Genomic DNA, 15,142 nt, shown 5'->3' with positions numbered 1-15,142 from the left:
GCCACATTTTATATTATATTTGCGTACTTTTAGAATTATTTTGACTCTCAGCCAATTCTTCATCACTCCAATTCCCTGTTAATAATGCTTCATATTAAATTTTGCCTCCTCAAATGACTGTGATTTTTATCACCTGATTGGACCTGGAACAATACAGAATTTCTACCAGGAATGGTCCCAGAAGATAAACCTGCAAAAAATGGCATTTTGGGAATCTCCTTACAACCAAGTCACTGAGGAAGAAAAACCTCGAGCCTGGCGTAGAGACAGGTCTTCACAGTATTCTAGCACCATCTGAAAAGAGCAGCTGCAGCACTGCAGCCCCACTCAAGGGTAAACATGAAGAACAGTGGTGAAGGAATATTCTCCCAGTGACCAGAACTTCAAGTGTGACATTTGGTCATCTATGTCTGGAGAGTAAGATGGCTGAAAATACAGGTTCATATAATGCATGGGTAGTTGCAAATAGTTTAGTTGGATGGTCAAGGACTTGGAAGGAACCGTTTTAGATGATTAGTCAAAAGGGAGCTTACAGAAGAAGTATGTAGGTTGACTTTTCAGAATGGCCACAGATTAAGATGTTTGTGAATGTGAAATGCCCACCAGAGGGCCACTACTACAGAGGTGGCTTTAAGTGGATAGAGTTCTGCACTCTGGGATGTCAGTCAACCTTTCTCCCTAGCCATCATATTCTTTGTTTAATGGATCCACGAACTAAGAGGCTATAGTGGCAGGGATAGAGTCTACGCATGGACTCGATAACATGAACATCCCTTTACCAAAGCTGATCTGGCTAATGCAACCATTGAGTACCTAATCTGCCAACAGCACAAACCAGCACTGAGCCCTCAATATGGCACCATTCCTGGGATATAGGGGCCAAGACAGCCAACTGGCAGCAGGTTGATTATGTTGGATCTCTGCCCTCATGAAGTAGGTAGAGATTCATCCTCGCTGAAATGAACACACTCTGGATATAAATATACCTTCCCTGCCATTAGTGTTTCTTCCAGCACCGCTATTTGTGGATTCACAGATGGTCTTATTCACCACCATTGCATTCCATAGAGCATCAGGTCTGATCAAGGAATTCATTTCATGGTAAAAGAAGTCATCATGGACTCATGCACATAAAATCAACTCTTCTTACTATATATTTCATAGGTTGGAAGTAGCTGGCTTGACTGAAAGGTGGACTGGCTTACTGTAGACTCAGTTATGGTGCCATTTGGAGACAACATCCTGAAATAATGGGGTTCTACCTTAGAGGATGCAATGTACACTTTGCATCAGAGTCCATTATATGGTGCAGTCTCTCCCATAGGTAGAACACATGGGACCAGGAATCAAAGAGTGGAAGTAGGAGTGACTCCTCTTGCTGTTATACCTAATAATCCCCTTAATAATCCACTTGCAGAATTTTTGCTTTCCATCCTACCCCTTCTAGCTCAGAAGTAACTCATGTTTCTTTTGCTCATGACTTACTGGCCAGAAATGATTGCACAGCTCCACTCAACCTAAAGGGGGTCATGAAGTACAATCATACCCTGTGCTCAGTAGTCAGGGGGTCAAAAATACTTGAATAGCACAAATGACAGTTAAAACCTAAAAGCACTTAATTCTAGGTGATTAAAATGAGGTATAGCTAATCTGATGGAGGGGCTATAACCCTAAGCCTGTGATTAACACCCAATTCTGCAAATGGACAGATCTTTACATGAAACTCCTCATTGGCTTAGAGAACTCAGGCATGTATTTTAAATTATTACCTTCAATTTTCCCGTCAACAAAGTGGAGATAATTGGTAATATATATCCAAAGGTTATGAGAATCAAAGAAACTAATATACGTGAAATCATTTGTGAACTAAAGACCCATATCAATTTTAATTGTGTTATTACTATTACTGTTAATATTATTAATTTCAGTAGTAGCATATGGTTGCCAAATCTGACCCATAATTTCATTTGGACTCTCTAGCAGTAATATTTGGGTTAGTTCTTGTAATGTAACATAATGCTTTGTAGTTTTGACTAGAATATGTGTTTTGTAAAAAGGGTTTCCTTACTATTATGGGAAACTGGCAATTTCAAGTCTTCTGTCATGTACTGTAACAAATAAATAAATGTGTTAGAATAATAAGGTAACATGATTTTAAACATCTTTAGACTAGCAAAACCCAAAGGATATGGAATATGCATGTAATTCCATGACCTATTATGGTCTGCTTTTCTCTTAAACTGGATACAATAATCCTACTACCAAAGGAAGGAATCTAGGAATGATTTTCTTTAAAAACAAAAAGCAAATTTATTATGTAACAAAACTGAAAATACAGAGTAGGGTAAACTCTAAGCACAGTGAGATAATTGTTCGTAAATATTACCCAATTAATTCTATAAATGAACTAAACATGGCTTAATATTGCCAAGCTTTTTTCTAAAGTGTTGATGTTTTTAACTTAAAACAAACATTTAGCTGTTTTTGAAAGCTTCTCAGATTCACTGTACTCAGCTTCCGTGGACAGACTCACAGGACAGATCATTGCTATCCCAGAATTTTATTTAAGTGGTACCAGTATAATGAAAATTTATCTGCAGTTCATTTCATTTCTATAACAAAAGTTCCTTTGAATGTATTTCATTTAAGAAAACTTTAGAAAAAAATTGTTTTAATAAATCATATACATTTGTTGACGGCCGTAAGTAAAGGTGTTTTAGAATATAGAGGAACCATATCTTAAAAGCAAGACTCTAACATTTATCTTCTTTTTCTTTTTAAAAATAAGACTTATTTACATATAATTCACATGACATACAATTCACTTATTTAAAGCATACAAGTCAATAGTTTTGAGTATATCCACAGAGTTGTACAATCATCACCAAAATCAATTATAAAACATTTTCATCATCCCCAAAAAGAAGCTCTATACCCACTAGCAGTCATTCCTATTTGTCCCCAGTCCCAGTCCCTGGAACTACAAGCCTACTTTTTAATCTCTATATATTTGTCTATTCTTCACATTTCATATCAATGGAATCATATAATTGTTGTCTTTTGTGGCTGGCTTCTTTTATTTAGCTTAATCTTTTCAAGGTTCATCCATGCTGTAGCACATACTAGTACTTCATCCTTTTTATCACGAAATAATATCTTGTTGTATGGATATACCACATTTTATTTATATTTTCATCAGTTAATAGGCATTTAAGTTGTTTCCACTTTTTGACTGTTATTAATAATGTTGCTATGAATAATTACATGCAAGTTTTTGTATGGACATCTATTTTCATTTCCCATGGGTACATTAGGAGTAGAATTGCTAGGTCATATTGATGACAGCAACGACCCATCTGGAGCAGTTGCTGCAAAGACACTGGCTGCAGCTGGGAAGGCACTTTTGGGGATACATACTCCACAGGCCAGCTGGAGGTAAGAACAGGCAGAAGCCCTGCCGCTTTCTGAGTTGGAAGGGTGGGAGCCCTACCTGGCTGGGCAAGCTGGAAGCCCCCCTGCCCTGGCAGACTTAGAAATGACTGCTCCCACTGCCCAGGCTCCCCCCTCTCCCTGTGCTGCTCCAATTTCAGAGCAAAGTTGAGGCCAAGCCTGGGCACCGTCCTGGCCCAGCTGGGTGTGCATGCACTCAGGGCAGTGCTGTCATGCCAGGTTCTTGCTGCCTTAGCCTCCTCTCTGGCCTTTGGATATGATGAGCACCAGTGGGAGGCTGAGGGGAAGCTGAGGGTGACACAGTGTGGGCCTGTGGGCACCCCTCAGCACAAACATCCTGAGTGCCAGTGACATCAGGTTGATGGCAGTGGGAGGCAGACAGGTTCCTGGGCAGAAACGGGTGGGTCCCTGGTAATGCCCCACCTTCAGGCCTGGGATAGCCTGAAGCCTGGGGGCCAGGCTGCCAGTTCCATTGACCAACGTGAGAACTCATGGTGCTTTTTCCCAGCCACACATGGCTGCCCACTGAGCAATCAGCATGTACTTCCTGCCACCTGAAGCCCACAAAAACCCCTGACCTGGGCAGGAAGACCCTGACTCAGGAAGACGTCAGGATGAACTGCCTGCAGAGAGGAGCTACCAACTGTGGGTCTTCTTTAGCTGAGAGCTGAGCAGATATTGAGACGACCTGCCTGTGGATAGGAGCTACCTACTCCAGGTATCTTCTCCACTGAGAGTTGCACAAGGGACAGGACAATCTGCTTGCAGATAGGAGCTACCCACTCTGGGTCTCCTCTCCACTGAGAGCTGTGCTCATTGGGATGACCTACCTGTGGAAAGAAGCTGCTCACTTCAGGTCTCCTAAGAGCTATACTATCGCTCAATAAAGCACCTCATCACCTTACTGACCCACCAGTTGTCCATGTACCTCATTCTTCCTGGATGTGGGACAAGAACGTAGGACCCACCAAATGGCAGGACTGAAAGAGCTGTAACACAAACAGGGCTGAAACATGCCCCTTGCTTACCACATTGCAGGTGACAAAAAGGAGAGAAGAGAGGAAGAGAGAAGAGCTGCAGCCCTGTGGGGGCCCAGACCTAGGAGTTCCCCAAACCAGGGCTCTGACACCCTCTTTGGGGCTCTGCAGTTTCTGGCGTCTGCAAGCTTCCATGCACCACCATGTTCCCTGGTGCCAGCAGTGGAGCTCACTTGCAGTACACCTGGTCCAGCTGCAGGCTCACAGGGAGCTGACACTTGTGCCTGTGCCTGGAGCTGCTTTCCCCACCACGGCCAGTGTGTCTGGACTCGCTCACTCATGCACCCCTCATCACTCCATACCTGGTTCATCCTTGGCAGGCATGGGATTTGGGCCAGTAGTGCAAGCTGAGTACAGCGTTCCAGGCCAAACGGGAAGAACGAGCCCAGTGAGCCCCAGTAAAACTCTGGCAAAGTCACCATCAGCCACAAAGGTTTCCAACTGGCAAAGCAACATCCCAAGGATCCTGTGACAATGTTTGAACTCTGTGTTTAACCTTCAGGGAAACTATCTGATTGGTTTTGAAAGCAGCCATACCATTTTACATTCCCACCAACAGCGTATGAGGATTTCAATTTCCTCACACTTTTGATATTACTTGGTATTTTCCTTTTGGTTATATCCATTCTAGTGGATGTGAAGTGATATGTCATTGTGATTTTGATTTGCGTTCTCTGATGGTTAATGATATTGACCATGTTTTCATATGACTATTGGCCATTTGTTAATCTTCTCAGTAATGTATCCATTCACATCCTTTCTCTAATTTTTAAATTTGGCCATTTGTCTTTATTATAGTGATATAAGAGTTCCTTAGAATTATAGGTAAAAGTCTCTTATGACTTATATTTTATATATTTTCTCACATCCTATGAGTTGTCTTTTCAATTTCTTGTCGACATCCTTTAAAGTAAAAAAGTTTTTAATTTTGATGATGTTCAATTTGTTTATTGTTTTCTCTTGTACTTTTAGTGTCGTGTGTAAAAATATTTTGCCTTAATTCTAGATCATTGCTATGGTCTGAATGTTAGTGCCTCCCAAAGTTCGTATGTTGAAATCCTGACTCCCAGCGTGATGATATTAGAAGGTGGGGTGGTCTTTGGGAGGTGATGAGATAATTACAACAGAGTCCTCAAGAATGGAATTAGTGTGTTTATAAAAGAGAAAAGAGAGCCTAGAAAACTAGCTTGTCTCTTCTGACATGTGATGTTATAGTAAAAGGATAACTGTCCATTAACCTGTAAGACCCTCACCAGACACTGAGTTTGCCAGCACCTTAATCTTGGATTTTCAGGGCTCCAAAAGGAAATCATTAATTTTTCTGGAAATTTTAAAATAACTTTCTGTTTATTTGTAACAACACCATTATGATATTTTGGTATAGCAGTTCAAATAGACTAAAACAGATAATTGGTACTGAGAAGTGGGGATGCTCCTGTAACAAATACCTAAAAATATGAAAGCAGCTTTGGAACTGAGTAATGGGTAGAGGCTTGAAGCATTTTGAGGTACATTCTAGAAAAAGACTGCATTGTGGTGAACAGAATATTAAAGAAAATTTTGAGAAGAAATAGAAGAAGAGAGGTGTAGAGACAACCTCAGCCTTCTTAGAGAACATCTAAATGGTCATGAATATAATGTTGGTAGAAATATAGATGACAAAGGCCATTCTGATGAGGTCTCAGACAGAAATGAGGAATATAATATTGGACAATTGGGAAAAGGTCATCCTTATTATAAAGTGACAAAGAACTTGGCTTAATTATGTTTATGTCCTAACCATGTGTGGAAGACAGAACTTTGAGCAATAAAATTGGATATTTGGCTGTGATAATTTTAAGCAAAGAGTTTAAGGAGCGGCATGGCTTTTTTTTTTTTTAATTGAGTGCTTATAGTAAAATGCAAGAAGGGAGATGACTTAATAATGACATAGTTAATCAAAACGGAAGCAAAATGCAAAAATTTGGAAAATTAGCCTACCCATACTGGAGAAAATGAGACAGCTTTTTGGGAGAGAACACAAATGGTGTGACCAAACTTAATGAGTTTAGTATGGATCAACCATCCCAACAAAAGCTAGGTGATATTCATGTAGACAATGGGGAGATTTGTCAATCATCTAAACAGAGGCCAGGACATATTATCCAAGACAATGGAAGAATGACCCTAAAGCCATTTTGGAGGTAATCAAGGCTGTCCCCCTTATTACAGTCCCAGAGTGCAAGGGTATGGGAGGCAAAACTGTTTCAAAGAAGGGGCCACCACTGATGGTATCACCTCACGTGGCAGACTTGCTCCCCACATTCAGTCACAGCACTCTGCAGCCACCCCAGGTGCAGCTCCAGTAAGCCAGTTGCAGTGTACATTGTGCTTAGCAAAGCTGTGAGGGTATAGCTACCTCTGTCTAGATTTCAAAGGATGCCCCAGGCAGAGCACTGCTGTTGGGAAGAGCCACCACAGAGACTCCCCACTAGGACGATGCAGATCCATGGGAGTAGTGCCAACTCCACAATCCCATACAGACAGAGCCAAGAGCCTGTGATTAGAGCTTGAGAGCACTGCAGGCCTCTAACTTCAACTAGTGACAGTTGCAGTATGGGTAGCTCCCAGGGCAAGCCTGCCCACATCTGCAGGGTGAGATTTCTACACCAGTGGACCTAGAGGGCAGAGCATCAAAGAAGATTATTCTTGAGCCTTAAGTTTTAATGTTGTTTGCTGTCTTGGATTTTGGACTTGTTTAAGATCTGTGACTCTTTTCTTCTTTCTTGAATATTCCCTTGGGAATGAGAAGGTTTGTCCCATTCCTGCCTCACTATTGTATTTTGGATGCTTGTAACTTGTTTGATTTTACAGGCTCACAGCTGGAGGAGAATTTCTCTTAGAATTAATTAACCTTGGGTCTCACTGATGTCTTATTTAGATAACACCTCAGACTTTAGACTTTTGAATTGATGCTTGAATGAGTTAAGACTTTGTGGGCTATTGGGATGGAATAAATGTATTTTGCATGCAAGAAAGATGTAAGTTTTGGGAGAACAGTGTGGAATGCTATGGCCTGTGTTTGTGTCCCTCCAAGGATATTTTGAAATCCTAATGCCCGAGGAGATGGTATTAGGAGGTGGCACTTTTGGAAAGAGAGTAGATCATAAGAACAGAGTCCTCGTTAATAGGATTAGTGTCATTATAAGAGAAATTCCAGATAACAAATTTGCCCTTTTGCCATGTGAGGACACAACAAAAACACATCTGTTTATGAGCCAGAAAGTGGATCTTCACTGGACACCGAATCTGCCAGTGACTTCCTTTTGGACTTCTCAGCCTCCAGAACTGTAAGAAATAAATTTCTGTTGTTTATAAGCCATCCAGTCTATGTTACTTTAGCAGTTTGAACTGACCAAAACACTCATGAAAATACAAGATACACCCCTACATTTTCTCCTAAGAGTTTCATGGCTTTACCTCCTCATTTGGATTGATGATCCATTTAGGTTGATGAATTTATATTTTCTATATGGTGTGAGGAAGGGGCCCAGCTTCATTCTTTTGCATGTAGATACTCAGTGGTCCCAGAACCACTTATTGAGATGATGATTCTTTTCCCACTGAATTTTCTTAACATCTCTGTTGAAAATCAATTAACTGCAATTGTGAAGGTTTATTTCTGGACTTTCAATTTTGATCCATATGTTTATCCATTGATCCATATGTTTATCCTCCTGACAATATTACACTATCTTGATTACTGCAGTTTTATACTAAGTTTCAAAATTGAGAGGTGTCAGTCCTCCAACCATGTTATTTTTAAAGATTGTTTTGGCTATTCTGGGTCCCTTGTGCTTAAATATTGAGTGTAGGATCAGCTTGACAGTTTCTTAAAAAGACAGCTGGAAACCATCATTCTCAGCAAACTATCGCAAGAACAGGAAACCAAACACTGCATGTTCTCACTCATAGGTGGGAATTGAACAATGAGAACACTTGGACACAGGAAGGGGAACATCACACAACGGGGCTTGTTGTGGGGTCGGGGGAAGGGGGAGGGATAGCATTAGGAGATATACCTAATGTAAATGATGAGTTAATGGGTGAAGCACACCAACATGGCACATGTATACATATGTAACAAACCTGCACGTTGTGCACATGCACCCTAGAACATAAAGTATAATAATAAAAAATATGTATATAAAAAAGACACCTGAAATTTTGCTAGGGATTTCATTGAATCTTTTGATCAGTTTGTGGAGTATTGCCATCTTAACAATTTTGAGTCTCCTATTCATGAAGGGGTTTTTCCATTTATTTGATCTTCTTTAATTTCTTTTGACAATGTTTAGCCATTTTCAGCATATACATTTAGTATTTGCTTTGTTGAATTTATTCCTAAATATTTATTCTTTATAATGCTATTGAAATGGAATTGTATTTTTAACTTGATTTTCAGGCTGTTCATTGTTATTGTATGACATATAATTGAATTTTTAATATTGATCTTTTAAAAAACTTTTTATTTTTTATTTTTGTGGCTACATAGTCGCTGTGTGTATTTATGGGGTACATGAGATATTTTGATGGCATATAATGTGTGATAATCACATTATGGGAATGAGGTATCCATCACCTCAAGTACTTATTCTTCATGTTACAAACAATCCAACTATACTCTTTTAGTTATTCTAAAATGCACAATTAAATTATTATTGCCTTTAGTTACTCTGTTGTGCTATCAAATACTAGATCTTATTCATTCTTTCCACCTAATTTTGTGCCCATTAACCATTCCCAGGTCCATAATCCCCCTCCCCACTACACTTCCTAGCCTCTAGCAACCATCATTCTACTCTCTATCACCATTAGTTCAATTGTTTTAACTTTTTTTTTTTTTGACTGAGTCTCTCTCTGTTGCCCAGGCTGGAGTACAGTGCTGTCTCAGCTCACTGCAAACTTTGCCTCCCAGATTCATACCATTCTCCTGCCTCAGTCGCCTGAGTAGCTGGGACTACAGGCACCTGCCTCCACGCCTGGCTAATTTTTTGTATTTTTTTAGTAGAGATGAGGTTTCACCCTGTTAGCCAGGATGGTCTCGATTTCCTGACCTCGTGATCCACCAGCTTCAGCCTCCCAAAGTGCTGGGATTACAGGTGTGAGCCACTGGGCCTGGCCCAATTGTTTTAACTTTTAACTCCCACAAATAAGTGAAGAACATGGGAAGCTTGTCTTTCTGTGCCTGGCTTATTTCACTTAAAATAGTGTTCTCCAGTTCTATCCATATTGTTGCAAATGACAGGATCTCATTCTCTTTTATGTCTGAATAGTACTCCATTGTGTATAAATATGTTTTATTTATTCATCCATCTGTTGATGGACACTTAGGTTGTTTCCAAACCTTGACTATTGTGAATAGTGCTGCAATAAACATAGGAGTGCAGATATGTCTGCGATATATTGATTTCCTTTATTTTTGGTATATACCTAGAAATGGGATAGCTGGATTATATCGTAGCTTTTAGTTTTCCTTCAAGGACCATTGAACTGTTCTCCATAGTGGTTGTACTAATTTACATTCTCACCAATAGTGTACAAGAGTTCCCTTTTCTCCACATCCTTGCCAGCATTTGTTATTGCCTGTTTTTTGGATAAAAGCCATTTTAACTGGGGTGAGATATCTCATTGTAGTTTTAATTTGCATTTCTCTGATGGTCAATGATGTTGAGCACTTTTGCATATATCCATTTGCCATTTGTATATCTTCTTTTGAGAAATGTCTATTCAGATTTTTTACCCATTTTGAATTGGGTTATTAGTTATTTTCTTATAGAGTTGTTTGAACTCCATATATATTCTGGTTATTAATCCCTTGTCAGATGGGCAGTTTGAAAATATTTTCTCCTATTCTGTGGGCTGTCTCTTCACTTTGTTTATTGTTTCCTTTGCTGGGCAGAAGCTTTTTAACTTGATGTGATCCCATTTGTCATTTTGGTCGATGGTGCTTGTGGGGTAATAGTAATCATTTATCCTATAACCTTGCTTAACTTGATTATTACTTCTTATAGTTTTTAAATGGTTTATTTAGGATTTCTATAAGAAAAACCAAGTAATCTATAAATAGAGATAGTTTCATATCTTTTCCAATGTAGATTACTTTTATTTTCTAGTTGTATTTGTCAGGAGTTTTCTACAGAAACAAATAATACAGGATATCTGTCTGTCTGTCTATCCATCTTTCTATCTATCTATCTATCTATCTATCAATCATCTGTCTATCTATCTATCTTTATAAATAAAGAGGTATATTGTAAGTCATTGGCTTATGTGATTATGGAGACAGACAGATCCTAATATCTACAGTTGGCAAGATGGAGACACAGGGGAGTCACTTGCAAATTTGCAGTATGAGTTTGAAGGCCTGAGAACCAGGATTGTTGATGATATAGTACATTCCAAAGGCCAGCAGTCTCCAAACCCAGAAAGAGGCTGATGTTTCAGTCTGGAGTCCAAAGGCAGTGAAAAAGCAATGTTCCATCTCGTAGGCAGTTATGCAAGAAGCGTTCACTCTTAGTCAGACTTTTTGTTTGATTTAGGCCTTCAACTGATTGGATGAGACCCACCCACATAAGGAGGGAAATCTACGTTATTTGGCCTACAAATTTAAATGTATTTAGTCTACTCATCTCCTCGGTCTACTTTATTCAGTCAACTAATTTAAATGTTAATCTCTTTAAACAATCTCACAGACACACCCAGAATAATATTTGATCAAATATCTGGGCACCCCATAGCCCAGTCAAGTGGATACATAAAACTAACCATCATAAACTACCATTTGTCAACTGCACCTGTGATTTTGTGATATAATAAGAAGTTAATAGTTGCTTTCTAACCCTGATTCCTGGGTAGTTCTCCTAAACGCCTTGTAATTTCTAAAGTGATTTTCCTGATTGCCAGGAGAATCAAATATGTGATAAGAAGGTTGAAATTTTCAGCCCTACCCTCTAACCTCTAAGTAGGGGAGAGAAGCTGCAAATTGACTTAATCACAAATGGCCAATGATTTAATAAATCATGCCTATGTAATGAATTTCTCATAAAATCCCAAAGGCTGGAATTCAGAGAGCATCCAGGTTGGTGAACACGTGGAGGTGCTTAAAGAGTTGTGTTCCTAAGAACAGTGTGGAAGCTCCACAATCTGCCCCTGTACCTCACCCTAATTGTTTCTTCTATCTGACTGTTTCTGAATTTTATCCTTTGATAATAAACTGGTAACTTAGTAAGTAAATTTTTCCCCAAATTCTGTATTTCTACCAAATTATTAAAACTGAGTATGGGGCATGGGAACCCCTGTTCTATAGCCAAGTTGTACAGTTGTTGTGGGTAACCCAAGGAGACACTGCTTGCAATTGGCATCTGAGATGATAGGAAGTAGTATAGTGAAACTGAGCCCTTAACCTGGGGATATGATGCTAACTCCAAGTAGATAGTCGCAGAATTGCATTTAATCAGATGACATCCAGTTGGTGTTTGTTGGATAATTAAATTCATTTGTTGTGGAAAATAAAACCACACACACACACACGCACACACATCCCATGACAGGAGTGAAGTATTGAGAGTGTTGGGAATGTATAGAAGAAAACCAGAGCTTTTCCCTTTTCAGCACTCATACGCATCACCTCACTTTAAACCATGCTTAATCTCCAAATAAATAAAATAACAAGGTCATAATTCCATCTAACATGATACCACTGTCCTGCATACAACTGTACATTCACTAACCCCTTTTCCAGAGGATAAGGTAAAGTCATTGAGTGATGATTACTCTTCTTTATATCCTGTAATTTTACTATGATGTAAAATTAACACTATCTGAATACTGTGATATAAACTCAGTGTATCTTATGTTACATGATAAAAGAATAAGAAAGCAAAGAAAGCAAAGACATTTGTTTTATACTCATGATAAATTATGTACTCATTTTTATAACTGGTCTTGTGGTTGTAGCTGAAATTTGTTACTACCTTCTTCCATACCCATTCCCTTTGCCTTTCAGCAAGCACCTCAACTGGTCATGGTTCTTTCCCTGGTGGGATGATCCAAACCTTCACTCCTGAAGGGTCTGGACCATTACTAATACTATCTCATTTGGATTGTTGTAGTTTTCCATTGACTTTAATCACAGGACATGGTTATAATAAGATATCCCTAATGAATCTCCTACATGCTGGACACACTCTTTCTTACCTCCTTTGTGGAGTAGTAGTCCAATTTCTTCTGGTAGTTAGAATCAATCACCCCAGACAGCAAGGTAACTCTCTTCTTTGCCTGTTGGTTTAGAGGCATGAGGAGCCCCAAAGTGGCTGGGCAGCAGTCTTAACATCCAGTTTCATTGGTCTATGTCTTTTTTAGGCCAGTACCATGCTGTTTTGGTTACTATAGTTTTGTAGCATAATTTGAATTCAGGCAATGTGATTCCTCCAGTTTTGTTCTTTTTGCTTTGGATGGGTTTGGCTATTCTGAGTTTTTTGTGGTTCCATATAAATTTTAGGATGATTTTTTCTATGTCTGTGAAGAAGGTCATTCATACTTTGATAGGGATTACATTGAATCTGTAGAGTGCTTTGGGTAATATGGGCTTTTTAACAATATTGAGTCTTCCAATCCATGAACGTGGAATTTTTTTTTGTTTGTTTGTTTTTTTGTTTTTTTTTTGTTTTTTTTGGTGCCCTCTTCAATTTCCTTCACCAGTGTTTCATTCTTTTCATTTTGGAGATCTTTCATTTCTTCAGTTAAGTGAATTCCTAGGTATTTAATTTTTTGTGTGGCTATTGTAAATGGATTTACTTTTTTATTTCTTTTTCACATTGTTCAACGTTGGCATATAGAACTGCTACTGACTTTTTAATGTTGATTTTGTATCCCGGAACTTTACTGAATTTGTTTATCAGTTATAATAGTTTTCTTATGGAGCCTAGGTTTTTCCAAATATAAGATCATATCACCAGCAAACAAGGATAATTTGATTTCTTTCTTTCCAATGTGGATGCCCTTCATATATTTTTTCTTGTCTGATTGCTCTAGCTAGGACTTTTAGTACTATGTCAAATAACAATGGTGACAGTGAGCATCTTGTTGTGTTCCAGGTCTTTGAGAAAAGGCTTTCAGTTTTTCCTCGTTCAGTATGATACTAGCTGTGAGTCTGTCATAAATGGCTTTTATTATGTTATGTTCCTGTTGTACCCAATTATTTAATGCTTTTTTTAAATCATGAAGGGATGTTTTGAATTTTACCAAATGCTTTTTCAACATCAACTGAAATGACATACAGTTTTTATCATGCATTCTGTTGATATAATGTGTTATGTTGATTGATTTGCATAGGTTGAACCATACTTACATCCAAGGGATAAAAATCCCACTTGGTCGTGATGAATGATCTTTCTAAAATATTGTTGAATTTGGTTTGTTAGTATTTTGTTGAGGATTTTTGCATCAATATTCATCAGGGATATTGGCCTGTAGTTTTCTTCTTGTGTGTCTTTGTCTGTTTTTTGTATCAGGGTAACACTGGCTTGTAGAATGAGTTTGAAAGTGGTCCCTACTCCTCTATTTTCTGGAATAGTTTGAGTAGAATTAGTATTAGTTCTTCTTTAAATGTCTGGTAGAATTCAGAAGTGCAGCCATCGGGTCTCAAGCTTTTCTTTACTGGAAGACTTTTTACCATGTCTTCAATCTCATTATTTGTTATTGGTCTGTTCAGGTTTTGGAAATCTTCCTGATTCAATCTTAGTGAGTTGTATGTATCTAGGAATTTGTTAATTTCTTCTTGATTTTCCAATTCATTGGCATGTAGTTGCTCATAGTAGTCACTAATAATCCTTTGAATTTTTGCAGTATCAGTTGTAATGTCTCCTTTTTCATTTCTGACTTTATTTGGATTTCCTCTCTTTTTTTCTTAGACTGACTAAATATTTGTCAATTTTGTTTAACTTTTCAAAAAACAAACTTATTTGATTGTGCTTTTGTATTTTTTTCATTTCAATTTCATTTATTTCTGCTTTGATCTTCATTTTTTTTTTCTTTTACTAATTTGAGGTTTGGTTTGCTCTTGCTTTTCTAGTTCTTTAAAATGTATTGTTAGATTGTTTATTTGAAGTTATTTTTCTTTTTTGATGTAGGCGCTTATAGCTATAAGCTTCCTTCTGAGTATTGTTTTTGCTGTAGCACATAGATTTGGGTATGTTGTGTTTTCATTATCATTTGTTTCATGAAATTTTTCAATTTTCCTCTTACTTTCTTCATTGACCCACTGGTCATTCAGGAGCATACTGTTTTACTTCCATGTATTTGTACAGTTACCAAATTTTCTCTTGTTATTGATTTCTAGTTTTATTTCATTGTGGTCAGAAAAGATGCTTGATATTATTTCATTTTTTCTCAATGTTTTAAGATTTATTTGTGGCCTAACATATGGCCTACCATTGAGAATAATCCATGCACTGAGAAAAAGAATGTATATTCTGCAGCTCTTGGATGAAATGTTCTGTAAATATCTACTAGATCCATTTGGTCTATAGTGCAGATTAAGTCTGATGTTTCTTGTTGATTTTCTTTCTGGAAGATCTGTCCAATGCTGAAAGTGGAGTGCTGAAATCTCCAGC

This window comes from Theropithecus gelada, chromosome 1, assembly GCF_003255815.1.
Source record: "Theropithecus gelada isolate Dixy chromosome 1, Tgel_1.0, whole genome shotgun sequence".
NCBI lineage: Eukaryota > Metazoa > Chordata > Mammalia > Primates > Cercopithecidae > Theropithecus > Theropithecus gelada.
The sequence above is the reverse complement of the archived record's forward strand: the minus strand, read 5'-3'. Positions refer to the sequence as shown.